The sequence below is a fragment of the Rhinoraja longicauda genome, chromosome 4, assembly GCF_053455715.1.
Source record: "Rhinoraja longicauda isolate Sanriku21f chromosome 4, sRhiLon1.1, whole genome shotgun sequence".
In the NCBI taxonomy this organism is placed as follows: domain Eukaryota; kingdom Metazoa; phylum Chordata; class Chondrichthyes; order Rajiformes; family Arhynchobatidae; genus Rhinoraja; species Rhinoraja longicauda.
Genome location: NC_135956.1, coordinates 56,653,371 through 56,675,724, shown reverse-complemented (window position 1 = coordinate 56,675,724; position 22,354 = coordinate 56,653,371). Strand labels below are relative to the sequence as shown.

General features: G+C 41.7%; 1 protein-coding gene across 3 annotated transcripts in view; it reads right to left on the bottom strand.

Annotated features, from left to right (window-relative positions):
* Positions 1–22,354, bottom strand: part of LOC144592781 (neurocalcin-delta) — a 183,141-nt gene that overhangs the window by 43,386 nt on the left and 117,401 nt on the right. The window contains exon 1 of one of the 3 annotated variants that reach the window (XM_078397790.1): positions 11,601–11,755. The exons of the other annotated variants lie outside the window; for them this stretch is intronic. The gene's annotated coding sequence lies outside the window, so the exon portion shown is untranslated. Of the gene's footprint in view, positions 1–11,600; positions 11,756–22,354 lie in introns of those variants that run through there. 3 annotated transcript variants of the gene reach the window in all.

Here is a 22,354-nt window from a genome sequence, read left to right as displayed (position 1 = left end):
CGGGTAACGTTCTGCCATCAATTGTCTGTTCAAAGCGAGCTTAGTATGCATTGGACTCACCAGGGAGGGATCCATTGTTGCCATTGATACTGTCCACCTTTGCTTTGTAGCCTGTTATAGCTTGCAAGGCTTACCACAATCTACAGGTATCCATGACACTGCCTTGAGATTCCATCTTGGCCCTGATTTCCTCTTCGCATCCTTAATGACTCTGCGAAGGTAGTAGATGCATGGTCGTAGTTGTCATTAACAACATAAAGTGCGTTCAACACAGTAAAAGAAACCCCATGCCGCTTCACAAGAGCATTACATAATAAAGAAGTTACAATCAAAATAAATTAGTTGCATTAAATCAAATGACCAAAGCTCCTATGTTCAAATAATTAACATCATATAAGTAACTGCCTGATTTACTTGAATGAAAGTGCAAGTATCTGAACTGGTGCAGGGCAAGTACGAGTTCTGTAAAAGAGCACCCTCAGAGAGAGGACATCTTCTAAGGAAAAGGCATCATCCTACTGTATAGTCCATATGCCAATGATGGCCATGTGAGAGCAAGACAAATTAGAAGTCTCCAGGTAAGAATATTTAAGATTGTCATTGCACACTTTAATCATTTTTCACCTTGTACTGACATTAAGTCCGTGATACAACATGGCTGGATAATCTCAAATTCTGACACCAGACCACCATTCTTCAATATCTGAAGGTATTACATTCAGAAAACCTTTGCAAATTAAGATCTTCTCACCTCTGCACATACGAGAGCTGATTTGTATGGGGAGTTATGGATGGTTCTTTGTTGCTCCCTGCTGTTCTGTGGCCTCCTATTGAAGAAGAGTTACACGTTTTCCACAGGATCCAAGGGTGACATGTTGGCGCAGCGGTAGAGTTGCTATCTTACAGTGCCAGAGACCAGAGTTTGACCCTGACTACGGGTGCTGTCAGTACGAAGTTTGTATGTTCGCCCTGTGATTCTTTCTGTTTCTGTTTTCTACTGCACAACTGCCAATGGCTGGGCTATCTCGTGCAGGTGATCAGGTGAGCTTTCTCCGGCTGTTCTTGTTGTCTCCCACAATCAAAAGACATGCAGGTTTGTAGGCTAATTGGCTTCTGTAAATTGTCCCTAGTGTGTAGAATAGAACAAGTGTATGGGTGAACGCTGATCGGAACAGACTTGGTGGGCCTAAACAGTTTGGTACTAAACTACAGTAATGTCATGTATACAATGAAGAACATTTGTTGTTAATGAGGTATACTTGTGAAGACGGTTTTCTTCCCCACACTGATTTTATTCCACGACAGCTTTTTATCTGCTTGTCAATTTCCAAAGTAACCTCTAAGTGATTCTCTAGTTCCCAGTCGAAATAATGTGTAATCCAAATAATGTTCCCTAACTCATCAATCACCTTATATTCAATTCACATTCTGGAAACACATGTTAGCACAGCACTAGAAATGGAAATAAACTATACAAAGTAAGTTAGTATGTAGTGCGATCTGTTGGAGTAGGGTTAACAAAGCAAACTGAGGGGGTTGGAGTAACATGCACATCACAATTAAACTCCTTTTAGCAATGGATTTTGGGGCATGGGATCACCTGTTGCTGACTTCTGTTGCTACAATCTGATCTCATTGATAGGATAGGATTCTATTTGTCAGCTGGGAAGATAGACGTCTCTCCATACACTTGCAACCTCCATAACACCCTTCATGCAGTCACAACTTACACTCCATTTTCTCCATCCTGGGTGTGGCACAGTCAACTCTACAATCCATCAAATGGAGCATTGTGAAACAAAGAAATTATAGATCTGCTGAATAAGCAGGTGTTAGAGATGACAAAAGCTCCTATTTCTTATGTTCCGGTAGCTAACATAATGCAAGCAACTGACTGCCCTTCCCCACCACTGCCTCACTCACCCATCCTCCCTCCTCAACAGCTAGTTCAAAAATAGTAGAGTTAAATGGAGCTGTCACACTAGCATTACATCCATGTAGTCCAATGAAACCCAGAAATAATACATCATTGCTGGGGTTCAATTTAACAGTCATGCGTAAATGTGATGCGAGAACTCCAGGGTTTCCGATGCCACGAGATGGCAGACTCTCCACAAACCCCTGCTCATTATGCATTGGAAATATTATAATGTAGTTAAATATGACAGACTTCAAATAATCTTTGGAGAAGAAAATGAAAAGTAATTGCCAAGTAATTGGCAGGTAAATGCAGAACATTCAGCATTTTTACCTTTTATCATCTGAACTACATCTGAACTACACAAACTATGCAAATACCTACACCTTGGCAACAGTTCCAATTACAGCAGGGAGATTTGCTTGATATTAGTCTCATAATGTAATTGAAGCAATGTGTGAGAGCTCCTGCATTTAACGTAACATGTCTCAAGGTGACTGGAATCCCTCCCCGACTGAACTCTGTCCTGATGATGATGTGCTCTATTTATAAGTAACTACAGTATAAACACATTTTCTGTTGTGCACACTAAATACAGACTGGCTTGGTTGGCTGAACATTTTGCTAATGAATTACCAATGAAAGACTGGGATCATTATCAAAATTATCTGATCGAAAGGGAGGCAAAGGAGAAATGCGATGAAGAATAGAACTAAAAGGACAGCAAAGGAAAAAGAGAAAAGGAGTTTAAAAGTTGTTCAAAGGTTTAATGGGGCGCAGTTACTGAGCCTATGTTGTGAAGGGTTGATTCAAGGGAAAAGGAGCAAGCATATAGAAAAGAATAGGATCAAGAGGACATGCAAAAACAAAAGAGAAGGCTTTAGATAATGAATGCTACAGATTGCTTTTTATTCCTTTCCACTTTCTGCCACCAAGGCAATTTTGGATCAAATTTGTGATGCAATTTAACTTGTCAAAAGCCTTGCTAAAATCCAAGTGTAATACATTTCAAAATTCAGGTCAGTGTTTTCTGAAATTATTATTTAGGATCAGAGTATCACTAAAAGGATAAACATTACTAATTTCTGACCTTCTGCAAAGTAATGGGGAGTACCTTAAACTGCTGAAGCCTGTCTGGTGATGTTACCCTCACAATGCTATTGCAGAGGGAGATTTAGAGCATTTAGATCCAGAAAAATAATGAAAAGTGTTGTTTTTCTAAGTCAGGAATTATGTGTGCATTTGAAGAACATTTGCAATCGTGATGTTCTTCTTGGTGAAAAAGAACACAAGATATTTGCAAGGAAGACTCTGAAACATCACCTAGGTGGGGTCTACTTTGACATATCTGAATTTTGATACAGAGATTAATGCGTTTCATTTATTTCCTTTCTCTAATGGAGCAGTTGAATACAACTGTATAATAATTTTGTGTTAATGGTTACCAACACTAGTTTAAATTCCAAACTAATAACCAAATGTAAGTTCTAAAGCTCCCTGATGAGATCGGAACTCTATTCTGTCAAAGAGTCTACAACCTGAAACATTGACTCTGCTTTTCTTCCTTCAGATGCGGTCTGACCTGTTGAATATTTCCTGCATTTTCTGTTCTTGTTTTAGATTTCCAACCCCCTCGGTTTTTCTTTTCCCCTCTCAACTTGAACCTATGCCCTCCAGCTTTTGATTAGCCAACCCTGGGAAAAAGGCAGAGTGTATTCATTCTTTGTGAGTTCCCTGTGATTTTATACATAGTGTAGATGGGGCATGTTAGTTGGCGTGGGCAAGTTGGACCGAAGGGCTTGTTCAGAGTTGAGTAGCAATGACAAATCCACGATTTAAAAAGATTAGAAGAGATACAATATCAAGATAGCCATAGACTACACTATTACCTCTTGTGAGGGCATAACCCAACAATAAATGAATCCCAAGACATAGAACTTACCATTAAATATGGTAAGTATTAAATATACCTGCAAACCTGCACTGTCCCTGCCTGCTTCAAGGTCTCCACTATTGTCCCTGTACCCAAAAAGACAAGGATCACTGGTCTTAATGACTACAGGCCTGTCGCACTCATCTCTGTAGTCATGAAGAACTTTGAAAGACTTGTACTGGCCCAGCTGAAAAACATCACAAACTGCTGGACCCCCTGCAGTTTGCATACCGGACCAATAGATCGGTGGACGACGCAGTCAATCTAGGCCTGCACTTCATCCTCCAGCACCTAGACCGCAAGGGGTCCTATGCTAGGATTCTGTTTGTGGACTTTAGCTCTGCTTTTAACACCATTGTGCGAGAGCTACTACACTACAAACTCTCCAAGCTGACTGTGCCTGAACCCCTCTGTCAGTGGATCATCAACTTCCTGACGGACAGGAAGCAGTATGTGAGGCTGGGAAAGCACATCTTGAGCCCGCAGACCCTCAGCATAGGAGCTCCGCAAGGTTGCCTACTCTCCCCTCTCCTTTACTCTCTCTACACCAACGACTGCACCTCCACAGACTCCTCTGTCAAGCTCCTCAAGTTTGCGGATGACACTACCCTGATTGGACTGATCCAGGATGGGTAGGAATCTGCCTAAAGAGGGGAAGTGACACAGCTGGCGTCCTGGTGCCATCGCAACAACCTGGAGCTCAATGTTCTCAAGACACTGGAACTAATTGTAGACTTTCGAAGAGATCCCCCTCCCCTCCCACCATTCACCATCAACAACACCATGGTCACATCTGTGGAGTCATTTAAGTTCCTTGGAACCATCATCTCCAGGGACCTTAAATGGGGGGCCACCATCGACTCCACAGTCAAAAAGACCCAACAGAGGATGTACTTCTTGTGGCAACTGAGGAAACACAATCTGCCACAGGCAATGATGGTCCAATTCTATACTGCTATCATTGAGTCCGTCCTCACTTTCTCCATCATGGTCTGGTTTGGCTCAGCCACCAAGCACGACATCCGGAAGCTGCAACATAGAAACATAGAAAATAGGTGCAGGAGTAGGCCATTCGGCCCTTTGAGCCTGCACCGCCATTCAATATGATCATGGCTGATCATCCAACTCAGTATCCTGTACCTGCCTTCTCTCCATACCCCCTGATCCCTTTAGCCACAAGGACCACATCTAACTCCCTCTTAAATATAGCCAATGAACTGGCCTCAACTACCTTCTGTGGCAGAGAATTCCATAGATTCACTACTCTCTGTGTGAAAAAAGAACTTTCTCATCTCGGTCCTAAAAGACTTCCCCTTTATCCTTAAACTGTGACCCCTTGTTCTGGACTTCCCCAACATCGGGAACAATCTAACTGCATCTAGCCTGTCCAACCCCTTAAGAATTTTGTACATTTCTATAAGATCCCCCCTCAATCTTCTAAATTCAGCGAGTACAAGCCGAGTCTATCCTGTCTTTCTTCATATGAAAGTCCTGCCATCCCAGGAATCAATCTGGTGAACCTTTTCTGTACTCCCTCTATGGCAAGAATGTCTTTCCTCAGATTAGGAGACCAAAACTGTACACAATGCTCCTGGTGTGGTCTCACCAATGCCCTGTACAACTGCAGCAGAACCTCCCTGCTCCTATACTCAAATCCCCTCGCTATGAATGCCAACATACCATTCACTTTCTTCACTGCCTGCTGCACCTGCATGCCTACTTTTAATGACTGGTGTACCACGACACCCAGGTCTCGTTGCATCTCCCACCTAATCGGCCACCATTCAGATAATAGTCTGCTTTCCTGTTCTTGCCACCAAAGTGGATAACCTCACATTAATCCACGTTATACTGCATCTGCCATGCATTAGCCCACTCACCTAACCTATCCAAGTCACGTTGCAGCCTCCTAGCATACTCCTCACAGCTAACACTGCCCCCCAGCTTTGTGTCATCCGCAAACTTGGAGATGTTGCATTCAGTTCCCTCGTCCAAATCATTAATATATATTGTAAATAGCTGGGGTCCCAGCACTGAGCCTTGCGGTACCCCACTAGTCACTGCCTGCCATTCTGAAAAGGACCCGTTTATTCCTCCTCTTTGCTTCCTATCTGCCAGCCAGTTCTCTATCCACATCAATACTGAACCCACAATACCGTGTGCTTTAAGTTTGCATACTAATCTCTTATGTGGGACCTTGTCGAAAGCCTTCTGGAAGTCCTGATATAACACATCCACTGGTTCTCCCTTATCCACTCTACTAGTTACATCCTCAAAAAATTCTATAAGATTCGTCAGACATGATTTACCTTTCATAAATCCATGCTGACTTTGTCCAATGATTTCACCACTTTCCAAATGTGCTGCTATCCCATCTTTAATAACTGACTCGGATCTGAACGAATAACTGAACGGATCGTTCGCACAGCTGAGAAGGTTGTTGGCTGCAACCTTCCCCCCATTAACGAACTGTACACTGCAAGGACCAGGAAGCGAGCGGGCAAGATCATCTCTGACCCCTCTCACCCTGGTCACAAACTCTTCGAAGCACTTCCCTCTGGAAGGCGACTCCGGACTGTCAAAACAGCCACAGCCAGACAAAAAAACAGCTTATCTCCACGAGTGATAGTTCTACTCAATAACCAAAGTCTGTAGTCTCTTTTTTCTCTGGTTTATTTTCACTCACATGTTTAGACCGTAATGTTGTATCCTTATTGTTTTGATGTGGTTATGCTTTATTCTTAATTGTTAACTGTATGTTTGTGTTGTCATTTGTGAGCGGAGCACCAAGGCACATTCTTTGTATATGCATACTTGGCCAATAAACATTCATTCATTCATTCATATCTGTATAAACCAAGATTACAGGAGGAACAAGAAGACATTGGCTTAACACCACACCACCACAACAGCTCATTACAAAAAGGCTTTGAGAGGTTCTTCTTCATCAGGAAAGTAATAGCCTTCAAAGATAACAATCCCAATATGTGGCACAGCATTAGATATGATCACATGTAGAAAATGCCATGCTTTGTGAAAAGCGCTTGATCAGATGAAAGAGAGCTATCAAGATTTCCATCAACTCCTTTAAGCCTTGTTCATCAGCCACAGAGTCACCAAATAACCCTCCCATCAACACTGCAAACTCTATTCAACACAGATTTAACATCACTATCATCTGAACACAATGAGAACCTATTGCCACCACTTAAAATGCAAAACCACCGATGTCACTTACATATCAAGATATGATAAGGCCATTCAATTCCTCGAACCTGTTCATTCAGTAAAATTTATAACTGTTCTAACTGGAAATTCAACTCCACATTCTCTCCTATTGTGGTAATCCTTCACCTCTTTGCTTATGAAGTTTTGTGTTAAAGAGGATTCTACTTGCACAAGGTGAGACCATCAAAGACTTACAATATCTTCAATGTTTCCCAGTGGAAACAATTTCAGATTTCCAGTCTTTCACCACATCCACCCCATGAAACCTTCTGGATCTTATATGTTTTACTTGGCGAGTACTCTGAAAGAGTGGATGATGTTTGTTTTAATTGTGAATAGAACGATATTTATTATTCCAGATATTTGTATTTTAAGGTATTCATGATTATCAACCAAGTTTCTTGTTCATCAGAATGCAAGCAGATATTTTTTAATTAAATTGAATGAAAAAACCTTTGATTTTGATTTACAATGGTTGATTGATAAAATGTTATTCAAGAATGCAACCTTTTAGGAATACCTGTACAAGCCTTGGGAACAGCTCAACAAATCTGTCCCTTATCTTACTCTCAAGTGCTTAGACTGCTGCAGGAATCGCATCCATATTTCAACTTGCACACAGTGCAGGCTGTTCAATCATGACAGTTACAGTAGATCACCCAGAGGCTGCATAGAACTCACTAGAATAATTCTGTTTCTTGTGAAGGACAAGATGGAACAGAAATAGTATAAGAAAATAACTGCAGATGCTGGTACAAATCGAAGGTATTTATTCACAAAGTGCTGGAGTAACTCAGCAGGTCGGGCAGCATCTCGGGAGGGAAGGAATGGGTGACGTTTCGGGTCGAGACCCTTCTTCAGACTGATGTCAGGGGAGGGGGCGGGACAAAGATAGGATATAGTGGGAGACAGGAAGACAGTGAGAGAACTGGGAAGGGGGAGGGGAAAGAGAGGGACAGAGGAGCTATCTGAAGTTAGGGAAATCAATGTTCATACTGCTGGGGTGTAAGCTGCCCAAGCGAAATATGAGATGCTGTTCCTCCAATTTGCAGTGGGCCTCACTATGACAATGGAGGAGGCCCGTGACAGAAATGTCAGACTGGGGGTGGGAGGGGGAGTTGAAGTGCTGAGTCACCGGGAGATCAGGTTGGTTTTGGCGGACTGAGCGAAGGTGTTGAGCGAAACGATCGCCGAGCCTGCGTTTGGTCTCGCCGATGTAGAGAAGTTGACATCTGGAACAGCGGATACAATAGATTAGGTTGGAGAAGGTGCAAGTGAACCTCTGCCTCACCTGGAAAGACTGTTTAGGTCCTTGGATGGAGTCGAGGGGGGAGGTAAAGGGACAGGTGTTGCATCTCCTGCAGTTGCAGGGGAAAGTACCTGGGGAGGAGGTGGTTGGGTGGGAAGGGGCGAGTGGACCAGGGAGTTACGGAGGGAACGGTCTCTGCGGAAAGCAGAAAGGGGAGGAAATGGGAAGATTAGATAAGCACATTCTTCCCTGAAGGACCAGGACAAGAATAACGTCCTGATGAAAGTTCTTCTGCTCCTCCTTCTTCCAGGATCTTACATTGTTCAACATACCTCCTGCTAATTTTCCATGTCATGTTATATTCCACTGGGAAGGCCTTCTAATCAACCACGCAATGCATATATAATTGGTATTTTAATCTGCTTCTTCTACCGTTACCCAATTCATTAATCATATTAATTTCTTACTGTAGGGCTGTTCAGTCTTTGAGGCTTTATAATATGTTTAGCATTTTAAACCCTTGTTGCCCCCCTAATAATACTATGGAACTAGAATGGGAAGAGTTCCATTAGATTATCAAGAGGGATGTTTGTGGAATTACCTTTGTACAGTTTTAACAGTAGTATTAAGAGAAGTTTAGGAGTTATATGTTTTGTGGAGTGTTTTCGCTCCAATCAAGACAATCTGCTTAAGTAACAGTATAAAAAGAAGTAATGTTTGCTCATTCATATTAAAGAAAGGAGTTTCATGCAAAGGCTATATAACAACATTAGACTACTATTAGATTAGTTCAATGGAGAAGAAAGAATGACCAAGTTGGGAAAAGTTCTTGATTATGTTGGCTACTTTCCCGACGCAGTTTAAAGTAGATAGATGGGTCTAGTACAAATATGATACACAAACCATTGACAGTTGCATGGCCATTCATTAAGGAATGGGGAGCCGGCCCTGTGCCAAGAAACATTCTACACACTTTTCGCATCTGGTATCAACAAGTCATGATGTGGTTCAATGTACAGTAAAACTCTCCACTCTCCTCACAATGTGGTTTCCCCCCATCCAGGAACAATATTAACTATGTTAAAGATAGACATAAAATGCTGGAGTAACTCAGCAGAACTGGCAGCATCTCTGGATAGAAGGAATGGGTGACGTTTTGGGTCGAGACCCTTCTTCTGAATCTAAAGAAGGGTCTCGGCCCGAAACGTCACCAATTCCTATCCAGAGATGCTGCCAGTCTTGCTGAGTTACTCCAGCATTGTATCGATCTTCAGTGTAAATCAGCATCTGCAGTTCCTTCCTACACTTAACTATATTAATATTGATATCCTATTTCTGAACATAGCTCTCCCAAGAAGCTAGAAAGCATGTACTACCAAACTCAGTAGCTGCTGTTTCTCTGTTATTAGACTTCCAAACAATCCTTCCTTAAGCTAGGGTATAATCTCGATTCTCCAACCTATCTCATTACTGACATTGGACTTTTTCTGTGGAACTGTTACTACAATTCTTAGAAACCATGTTCTGCACTCTGGTATCTTTCTCTTCACTCTAACTTTTAGATGTGTGTTTTGCTTAATTGTATTAATGTATAGTAATATCTGATTTGATCGGATAGTATACAAACAAAACCTTTTCACTGTACTATTGTCTTAGTACACATGTCGATAATAAACCTAAATCTCAACCATTGGTTTAAGTAATTAAAAATCTGGATCAGAGCGATGCCAATCAACAGAATATTTAGATATTCATATAGAAAAATCTAGTTTAAAATAAACGTTCTTACTTTTGTATGGTTTAAGAGCAACCAGATGCATCACCACTTTGATGCCCGATATCTTCTGGCCAGAGTTCATCCTGCTGTAAGATTGGTTCATTGGCCAGAAGCTCAACCGCCACATGGCTGATATGAATAACGACTAACTTTGTTTCTCTTTTCTAAATAAAATCTCCCGCTAATGGCAGAAATTATAAAATAAAAAATCATCTTGCCAATAAGTTAACATGGTATTTTCAATAAGCCCTGGAATTAATAGCCACTGATATTTATAGGATCACTGATGCTCTTCCCTCCTCCTGGCAGACTTCTGCATAATTAATGTACCAAAGTACAATTATCAATGAAATTTTTCCATAACAGCATGTTTCATATGTTTTTTTTAAAAGAAATCATTAGCGGTCTCTAAAGAGCAATCTCCATGCACAGCAACCAAAATGTGGCTTTTATCTGATGTGTTCTCATCAAACAAGCACTCAGCTATTTTGGACATGAATCAATTTCTTAGCAGACCCCTTTGATTGAGTATTAAAAAGGGACTAAGCTTAGGCACCAATTCAATCCTCTCATTCCCTCTCTTTGATAGGAACTGCGTAATAAAAGGGGTTATTTTATCTTCCCACATTCATTACATCCTTTTTTCTCAATTCATCCATAAACATGCAAACATGCTCAACTCATAGTTAGGCTAGTGTCCAGAAATCACAGAAAGAACTGACGAAAGAATTAAAGCACAGCTATATATCTTTCACTGTTTGCACCCTTTCAAATATTTGTTTTCCATTGTGCTAAAGTAGAACATCTTAAAATGAGAACATTGTTGCACATGAAGACCAAGAGCTTTTTTTACAATTCTTTTTCTTGATGACAAGATTCAGTTAGAAATCTTTAAACAATAAAAACATTGTATATATAGAAAAAAGATATATATTAAAAATAAAGGAAAATTACAATAACTGCAAAGTGAGAATGCAATGCAAATCATTTAATAAGGATTGTTTTCTCTTATCGCAAACAATGTTTATACGTAATAGCTGTCTATTTCACAAGGTAAGGGAAACATTAATCCATCACATAAAGTATCATTCTGTAACATTGCACTGAATTTATTTTCAAGCTTTGAATATTGCAGACACGTTTGTTTTAAAAGGCACAAACACATAAATGTATATATTAGAGAATTGAATAGCATTCATTCGCATGTGAACACCTCCGCTGTTACGGATCTCGTCCACACAACAGTTCAAAAAAACATCAACCACTGGTCACCCAACTGTATCACCCAACAGCCGATCCATCAGCATTGCAAAGCATGAAAGAAATAATCTAGGTCATGCTCAGTATAAATGCAAAACTTCTTCACTCTCACCAGAAAAGGCAATTAGTGAAACTGAAAGCAAGTGGTTCTATAATTATGCCGAGAACTGGGGTTAAAATACAAAGTAAGGTTCAACTCCAATCCCCAGCCCGGCCCCCGGTAGACTTCAGTTACCTCGCTGGTTCATCAGAGGACGCTCAGGGGTTATTTTAACTGCTCATGGTGGCTGGCAGTAACGGAGCGCCTGGCCAAACTTGGTCCCGGAGCTTGGGCCGCACACGCTGAGCTGCCAGACTCCCCCCTCTCCCCCTCTGCGTCAAATGGCGGTCACGTGGGCGGCCAGCTCCGGCGTTGCCTCGGCAACCGGCGCACTGATTTCAACAGGGTCAGCCCGAGGGGCCAAAGCCTGTGCAACTTGCTCCCTGTGTGTGTGCGTGTGTGTGCCCGTTCGCCAATGCTCCTGGTCACCGCTTGAGACCGCCTCTGGCCTTGGCAACAGGTCCGATGATGCACACAGTTGGGAAGAAGCTGAAAGCTCGTCAGCAGAAAAGTAAGCGATTACTTGGGCACGTTGCAGAACCCGAGCAGGAAGCCTCTCGAAGAGCGCCCATTGCCATCGATCCTCACCTCCATCTCTCCATCAGCATTCCTGGACCTAGCCTCCAAAGGCCATTCCACCTTCACCCACATGAACCTAATCTCGCTGCATTCCACCCCAACCATTCAGAATCCTCCCACCACCCCCTCCCCTGCTTCCCCCTCCTCTACCACAACAACGCTTCCACCTCCACCCCTCCACTTTTGTCACTCAACCCACTACCATCACCTCTCTAACCCCCCATCCCCATTCCACCCCATTGCTCCATCATTTATTCGTTATCACCTCACCTTTGCTCTCCGGCCACGCACCATCCCTTCCCTATCACACCACCAACCATCTGCAACCCCATCCATCATCAATCCATTACACTGCCATTGCTGCACCACGGCCCTTCCACCAACTACAGTCACCCAACACTCCGTAACCACCACATTTGTAACCAGAGGTATTTCAGCTGCCTTTGTCAGAAGATTCTGTTATATATTCAACACCACATTCATAAGTTCACAATTCAAATATCGTAGAATCAAGGGACCCGTTACAGTCTATAAGTAACATTCTCTTAATTAAATTTAAATAAATTTCTGCACTGAGCAGTGCTCAAAAGAGAGGTGTTGTCCAATCCTTCCTTCTCTCCCGAGATGCTGCCTGACCCGCTGAGTTACTCCAGCATTTTGTGTCTACCTTCTAATTATAATGAGATTGATATGCTCATGTAGCTAAATGCAGACCACAGCAAAAGATCTCTGTAATATCCACAAATTAATATTGATTAATAAGGGTAAAGAGAGTGTGTAATGGAGTCATTTCTCTAAGTAAACAAAAGCCCTCTTCACTTTCCATGTCAGGAAAAGAGTCATAATGTTGAAGGGTGGTATTATTTTACATATTTTGTTCTGTCATTAGTGATTGGTATGAAATTTCCTTAACTAATTCAGTAAAGACAGTGGGCCATGAGTTTTTGGCAATGTTTGAAATCATCATAGCATGTCTTTTCCCCAACTCATTACTTTGCAAGAAAAAAGACTGGCATATGTTTACAACTTGGCAATGTTAATCCACGAGTGGGCGAAATCTATGAATATCTGTATTTCAAGATGCACACAATACTTAGCTATTTATTCATTTTAAAAAATGAACAATAATTACATTAAATTTTGGATAGATGATACATGTAGCTTTTTCTTATAAAATGCTTTTTTTTTAATGCTTATAACTCAGTACTTAAACAGAGGTATTCCAGATACTGGTGTGCAAGATTTTAGGAATTGCAGTGCTCTGAACAAATGAAGGCATATGTACAATTAGAAGAAGCAATCCTTTTGCTAAATGCGATTATTTTGTCCTATGACAGATATTGTACTCATTTAAAGACTTGGGTATCAATTGAATACATGCCTATCCACTACCCAGTGTTTTGTTCAACTTGTTCAAGGAGCCTTTGCCTCAATTCATGTGCAGTTAGTTGACCATAATTAGTTTCAATGCTAGTGAGCTGGACAAGGAATAATAAGATGTGTCCCCAGTGCTTTAACACAATGCATACAATTGGAACTGAAAACCTGAATAACTCAGTGCCTTCAGGAATTAGTGGAGTTTAGATGGCGTAAAAATATATTTAACCCTTAACTTGCAGAATAAACATCAGCACAAAGGAATGCTACATTGAATATTTGAACTGTATTGTGTATCATTTATCTTAGATTTCATACAACAAACTTTATAAGTAAGTGAAAGAGTGTGCAAGAGTATGCCTAATGCAATTTCTTCACAATTGTGATGCTTTAGTTTGGAATAAGACATAACAGCAACCATTCTGGCCTAGAACAGAGAACAGTACAGCACAGGAACAAGCCCTTCAGCCCACAAAGTCTGTGCTGATCATGGTGTCCATGGTGTCAAGTTAAACTATGTTGCATATTTTTATCAGAACCACAACTGGGTACCTTCTGGCATAGAGGCGTGAAGTGGGGTGTCGACAGCGGTGAGGCCTCGGCGGCGGTAGTGAAGCGGCGGCAGCAGTGAAGCCTCGCGACAATAGGGCTTTGGCGATGATGACGCCTTGCAGTGCCTGTGAGGGACCGCCTTGAGGGGGAGGGGAAGAACATTGGAGGACCCGGCGTGAAGGGACCGCCGTGAAGGAGGTGGGGGGAGAACAATGGACAATTGGGGAGGGGGTGGGATCAAAGGAGGGGGAACCGCTGTGGAAGGAGGGGTTGGGAGAACAAAAGGAGGAGCCGGCGTGCTTTGTAACTTTGTCAACGCCGTTGGTAGCTGCTAAATAGATTCAGGATCAGTTCCTGTGGATCGGAAGGTAGCTAATGTTATCCCACTTTTCAAGAAAGGAGGAAGAGAGAAAACGGAATTATAGACCAGTTAGCCTGACATCGGTGGTGGGGAAGATGCTGGAGTCAATTATTAAAGAGGTAATAAAGGCGCATTTGGATAGCAGTAAAAAGATTGGTCCAAGTTAGCATGGATTTATGAAGGGCAAATCCTGCTTTACTAATCTTCTGGAATTTTTTGAGGATGTGACAAGTAAAATGGACGAAGGAGAGCCAGTGGATGTAGTGTATCTAGACTTTCAGAAAGCCTTTGATAAGGTCCCACACGGGAGGTTGGTGAGCAAAATTAAAGACGTGGTATTGGAGGTAGGGTATTGACATGGATAGAGAATTGGTTGGCAGACAGGAACCAAAGAGTAGGAATAAACGGGTCCTTTTCAGAATGGCAGGCGGTGGCGAGTGGAGTGCCGCAAGGCTCGGTGCTGGCGCCGCAACTATTTACAATATATATTAATGATTTGGATGATGGAATTAGAAGTAACACTAGCAAGTTTGCAGATGACACAAAGCTGGGTGGCAGTGTGAACTGCGAAGAGGATGTTAGGAGGTTGCAGCGTAACTTGGACAGGTTGAGTGGGCAGATGCATGGCAGATGCAGTATAATGTAGATAAATGTGAGGATATCCACTTTGGCGGCAAAAACAAGGAGGCAGATTATTATCTCAATGGTGTCAGATTAGGTAAAGGGGAAGTGCAACGAGACCTTGGTGTCCTTGTACACCAGTCACTGAAAGTAAGCGTACAGGTACAGCCGGCAGTGAAGAAAGCTAATGGCATGTTGGCCTTCAAAACGAGAGGATTTGAGTATAGGAGCAAAGAGGTCCTGCAGTTGTATAGGGCCCAGGTGAGACCACATCTGGAGAATTGTGTGCAGTTTTGGTTTCCTAATTTGAGGAAGGATGTCCTTGCTATTGAGGCAGTGCAGCGTAATCCCTAGGATGGAGGAACTGTCATATGAGGAAAAATTGGAAAGATTGGGTTTGTTTTCACTGGAGTTTAGAAGGATGAGAGGGGATCTTTTCGAGACGTATAAAATTATAAAAGGACTGGACAGGCTAGATTCAGGAAAAATGTTCCCAATGTTGGGAGTCCAGAACCAGGGGCCACTGTCTAAGAATAAAGGGGAGGCCATTTAAAACTGAGGTAAGAAGAAACTTTTTCACCCAGAGAGTTGTGCGTTTGTGGAATTCTCTGCCACAGAAGGCAGTGGAGTCCAATTCACTGTATGGATTTAAAAGAGAGTTAGATAGAGCTCTAGGGGCTAGTGGAATCAAGGGATATGGGGAGAAGGCAGGCACAGGTTACTGATTGTGGATGATCAGCCATGATCATAATGAATGGCGGTGCTGGCTTGAAGGGTCAAATAGCCTCTTCCTGCACCTCTTTGCTATGTTTCTGTTTCGATTTGTATACATTGGGTACGCAGCAAATGATTAAACTGTGCCGAGTCAAATGTGACAATAAAGTATTCCATTCCATTCCATATGTCCTCCTTGAGCGTCAGTTGTTGCAGGGATAACGTAGTCTAAATTCCCTTGCAATCTTCCTAAAGGAATGTTACATAGGGAGTTGCATCATTCCTTGTTATTCAATGCAATTTCTCTATCAAGGCCATACAGCATACCAGTATTCCCATGTAAACCACCTTTTGGAACACCACGGGGAAGCTTGTTTGACATTGTCCTGGAAGTTACCATCTTTGGACAGTCCCAGGATAATCTGTTCTTCCTAGCACCTCATTGGAACATCCATCAATTCAATCAATGACCTTACATCCCATAGCATCTTTCAAACCACAGTGCACTGGCCTACAATCAACTGAGACCCATGCCCTCTCTACCCCCCCCCCCCCCCCCCCCAACCTGATCCCCCATGTTTTCGACGCCATCCTGTTGATCTGTCACCACGGGGCACCAGTATCTGTACCCTGTACTGAGCCACAGGTAAATCCTGGTCTGTGTGATACTGAGTCAAGGGTTTAATTTGGTCTACACTGCACCACAGATTCAATCCAAGGTTGTTCTATATCACAGGTTAAACCCAGGTTGCTTAATACTGAGTCAGAAGTCTATTCTCAATTTAATCCACAGATTCAGTCAAAGGCTGTACTAATTCATTGGTTCATTCACAGTGTGTCAGATACAGTACTAAGGCACAGGTTAAAACACAGTCTATACTAAATCAGAGGTTTAATTTCAGGTCTTTGTAATTGATTGATAGCTACTGCATGGAAATAGGTCCTTCGACCCACCAAGTCCACACCAACGATCAATCACACGTTCACACTAGTTCTACATTATTCCATCCACTTTCTCATCCATTCCCTACACACTTAGAGCAATGTATGAACACCATTTAATCTACAAACCCGCACGTCTTTGGAATGTACTTATCTTTGGATTATTCCTAAACATCTACAGAACTGTCTTGCACCCTTTTTGCCCTCCTGATTTCCTTCTTATGCATGCTCCTTAGTCCCCTAAATTCCTCCAGGGATACACCTGATCCCAGTTACTTACGATACGATAGAACTTTATTCATCACAGGAGGGAAATTGACTCCTACTGCCTTCTCCATACCTACTCCATGCCTCCTTCGTTTTCCTGACCAAAGCTTCATTTTCTCTCGACATCCAGGCTTCCTTACTCCTCCCTGCCCTGCCCTTCATTTTAACGGGAATATGCATGCTTTGAACTCTCACCTTTGCACTTTTATAAGCAGCCCACTTTCAGGATGTCCCTTTGCCCACAAGCAGCTTACTCCAATCAACCTTTGCAGGTTCTGTCTAATATCAACAAAGTTGGCCTTGCTCTAATTCAGAACTTTATCTTGTGGACTAGCCCTGTCCTTATCCATAACTATTTTAAAGCAAATCGAACAATAGTCTAGTCCTAAAAGTTTGCCTACCAACATTACCAGCCCAACCCAATTCCTGAGAGTGGGTTAAACTTTGCTCTATTGATAAAACTTGCAAAGGTACAGTGGAAAAGAAAATTGGGAAGTGTGTCAAGGATTGTCTCTTATACCAATATGTTACAGATATTACCCAGGAACTGGCTATTTTAAATGTGGTCCTATTTTAAATGAGGTAGGATCAATGAGCGATCTTATAATTGAGGATCCCCTCGGGAGTAGTGATCACAGCATTAAAAAATTCCAGATATAATTTGAAGGCAAACATTCCAATTTCAAAACCAGTGTTTTCAAATTAAATACGGGTAATTACAAGAGATGGAGGTAGAGTTGGGTAGATGGACTGGAAAAATAGGCTAAAGGATGGGTGATTAGATGAGCTGTGGCAGATATTTAACCAGCTTTGCTCAATGGGAATCTATCTGAAATAGCACAGAAAGGATTCGATGAGAAAGAGAAATCATACATACTTAACAAAAGAGGTCAAGGAATATTTAATGAAAACCTAAAGTATATGAGGTTGCAAATCTTGTGATAGAACAGAAAGCTAAGGAAAGAAGTAGAGGTGTGAAACGTGCAAATGGAGGGAGAGTTGTGGAGGATTGGAATAGGGAAGGGAAAAGAGGTGGGATAAAATGAAATATGGTACATGGAGATGGGAGATGCATACAGAGGAGAGGAAAGGAACAGGGTGACCAGGGCAGCAGGAGAGGGAGGGAGGGAGGGAGGGAGGGAGGGAGGGAGGGAGGGAGGGAGGGAGGGAGGGAGGGAGGGAGGGAGGGAGGGAGGGAGGGAGGGAGGGAGGGAGGGAGGGAGGGAGGGAGGGAGGGAGGGAGGGAGGGAGGGAGGGAGGGAGGGAGGGAGGGAGGGAGGGAGGGAGGGGAGGGGAGGGAGGGGAGGGGAGGGAAAGGAGGGGAGGGGAGGGAAAGGAAAAGGGGGGCGGTGGGAGGATTATTAGTTGAAATTGTTGAATTTAATGTCCAATTTTACCTCTGTGCTCAATCACTTACTGCACTCATCTGTCAATCACCCCTCTTCACATGTATCCACCAATCACTTGCCACATTTTGGCCTACCCTTACCTCTTTTCCAGCTTTCTTACACCATCATCTGGAAAAGGATCCCAACCTGGAGTGTCACCTATCCATTCCCTCCACAGATGCTGTCTGACTGGGTGAATCCCTCCAGTACTTTGTTATTATCTGCATTAAACTGAATTACCTTCTGCTAGCTAACAGTGGTTACATTACTCAGAAAAGATTAAACATCTTTAGCAGCTGCTCCTTGTTACTCATAAGCATACTGTAATCTGCTTGTAAATCAACATATTGTATAATCACATTTATTTTTAACTGCATCCATAGCTCAAACTGACCAGTAAGTCTTTCCTTAATTTCTGACCACTTAGATCATTGTGAGAGATTGCTAGTCTGCAGGGCTATCATTGTGACTATTCATAGAGCTCCAATAATATGACTCACATTTCAGTTTATGTCTCTTATTACATGTGTCCATTTATCATTTTTGGCATTTTACAGCAAAGTAACTGCAAAGTATATCAAAACATTATGTTAAATTATTCTAAATCATGAAGTAAAATTATTTTAAAAATCAATACTTGGATTTGCATCATACATTTTTTCTAATGTCACAACCATATTTAAAATTTAAGGAGCATTTCTTAAGCTATCAGGTGCCACTATGTAGCCATTCTTTTCAAATAAAACAGTATTACATTTGTTAAAACATTTGTTTACATGTGCATCTCTTTCCCGAGCCCCAAGTTCTTGAGCTTTCGTTCCTCAGTGCATTTCCATGCCTTCCTCCCTTCCTCATAAGTCTGACTCATAAGTCAGAGTCTTGCATCATGGAAACAGGCTCTTCGGCCCAACTTGCCCACACCGGCCAACATGTCCCATCTACACTATTCCCACTTGCCTGCATTTGGCCCACATCCCTCTAAACCTATCCTATCCATGTATCTGTATAAATGTTTCTTAAACGTTGCAATAGTGCCTGTCTCAACTACCATTCACTGTGTAGATCCTGCCTATGTTCGACTTCCCAAAATGCAACACCTTACTTTCTATGGATTAAATTCCATGAACCATTCCTCAGGCCACCTGCCCAAAAGATCAAGATCCTGCAGCAATTTTTGATAACCATCTTCATTATCTACAATATCACCCACTTTTGTGTCATTTGCAAATTTGCTAACCATGCCATGTATGTTCTCAACCAAATCATTTATATAGATGACCAACAGCAATGGGCCCAGCACCGAATCCTGAGGCACACCACTAGTCACTGGCCTCCAGTCCGAAAAGCAACCTTCCACCATCACCCTCTGCATCCTTCCATGAAGCCAATGTTCTATCCATTCAGCCATCTCTCCTTGAATCCCATGGGATCTAACCACCCAGAGCAGCCTACCATGTGGAACCTTGTCAAATGCCTTACTAAAATCCATACAATGTCTACAGCTCTGCTTGCATCAACCTTTTTGGTCACATCCTCAAAAAAAATCACTCAGATTCGTGAAACACGACCTCCCACATACAAAAAGGATTGCAGGGAACAGGCTGGGAACTACAGGCCAGTGAACTTAATATCTGTGGTCAGAAAGTTATTAGAAAGTATTCTGAGGGATTTGATACACATGCATTCGGATGGACAAGGGCTGATTAGGGATTGGCGACTTTGTTTTGTACATGGGAGGTCGTGTCTCCTACAAGTATTCCTACTGAGGTCTCATCAAAACCCTGCACAGTGTTGACACTTCTTTATTCTCGAATTCCAAGCCTCTGGCAATAAAGGTAAATGTACTATATAATAATTACTTGCTGTGACTCAACATGTGCTTTCTCTCTCATAAACCAGCACACCTTAGACACACTAATATTCTGTATTTCCCATTCCATCTACCAAAGTAAATGCCTTTACATTTTCTTACATCATACGCTGGCCATACTACATCCACTCAGTCTCCATTACCTTTTCTGCTAGTTATATCCTCAAAAATGATTTCCCCTTCATAAAAAAATGTATTTAAGTCTATGTTGGAATTGGCATTTGGTAACTTTATCAATAACTGCAAATCTTTAATACCGAACATTTGTCTGGGTTTGTTTTTTCCTTTGACTAATGGTTCTTATTAACATAGTGAGTTTGATGATCATATCTGGGACAGTAACTGAGACCCTTACACCTGGCCTCATCATCTCAGCTTGGATAAGGGATGTCTTAGATATCCATCCCATTAGATTGGTGTCCAATAATCCCTTAAATGACAATGCAGAAGCAGGATCAATCATAGAAGCTTCTTCTCTCTCTCCTCCACCCCAAAACTGGCTGTGGGTATGAAGATTCTGTGCTTCAAGTCACACATAAGCACTTTGCAGGAGGACAACTGATGCCACTTAAATGGCATCCTAGCAGCAGTTGTCTCAGAACAGATATGGAAAAAACGGAGAGAAGGAGGCACTATGAATCCCTTTATTTTCTGAAAAATCATTCCATAACCCTGTCATATGTAATTAAGGAAAGCATTTACGCTGGCATATCTTAAATGTTGCTAGATAACAGTCAATGTCAATAAATGCTACATTGAATGTAATCTGGACGAAAACCTGGAAACGATAAGGAATGTTCCATAAACATCAGGTATATACTGTAGCAATCAATCTATGCAATTTTTTGAATTTAAAATTGAAACAAGGAACAGATGATAAAATAACACTGCATTTGTTAGTGCACACGTCTCTTTAGTTGGTATCTTGATATTTCTATATAGCATTAAATATTTACAACCCCCCAAAAGCCACATTTTATTATCTATACACATCTGATTATAAACAAAATATCAAATTCATCTACTTAACAGGAATGCATAAACATGTCTTTGGCAGGTGCACATACCAGCCTCCCCCGTATTGCAGGACTATAAAATGGAATACTTAATTAGACTCCGTCTACATGTTGCGCTGCCTCAAGAAAGCAGTTAACATAATTAAAGACCACTCACACCCCATTCCTTCTCTCTTCTCTCCCCGTCGGTCAGAACATACAAAAGCTTGAATGCACGTACCACCAGACTCAAGAATAGTTTCTTCCCTCCTGTTATTTGACTCTTGAACACGCCTCTAATATGCTAGTGATGAATTCCCGATCTTCCAATTGATCTGATTGTAGCCTTTACACTTTGTTTATCAGCACTTTCTCTGCAGCTGTAACACTACTTTGCACTCTAATTACTTTCTCTTTTGCACTACCTGACATACTCATGTATGATATGATTTCTGTGGTTAGAACGCAAAACGAAGTTTTTCACTATCTCACTGCATGTGACAAACCAATACCAAGCCAAGGGTGGATCAACTTCAAGTTGCAGTGCAGTAACAAGCTGTCCCAAAAATTATACATTAGCATGATTATACATGATTAATGCAATTACCAGAAGTACATTGATAATTGCAGAAATTACATAGAGTGACATTCTACACAAATGTATGCACAAATTTGCAATACATTAAATATAATTGCTTTTGGAAGCATTGCAGGACTATAAAATGGATTACTTAATTAGTGAAAGGTCTGGGGATCAAACAATCAAGTATCCGATTTTTCAATAACAGGGCACCCTTCAGCATCTTCTTTAAATTAGACTTGACACTGCCACCTTGATTCCATAAACCTGTGTTTACAAAATTGCTTCTTTCGCAATTTGACTACTCACAGTGTTGACACAATGCATTGGAAACTAAGTAATCATGTCAACCAGTGGGGGGTATTTTCTTGGTTATATGGCATCCAAAGCTGGACCACAACAGGGATTACGTGGGTAGAGTCTGGCCTGCAAATTCAATGTTTGTGCAACCGTTTACAAATTTCTAACATCTACTTCGTAAATGCTAGAAGATTGGTGCAGAACTGCTGAAAGGTTTTGCTACCAAGTCAAATTACATGTGGAAAATAAAACAGATTGAAAAAATAAATGTCCCTAACTTTTTTTGGTTAATTTTCAGGGACTGAGAAAGGCAGATTGCTGGTCTTATCACGTTACAAAAAGG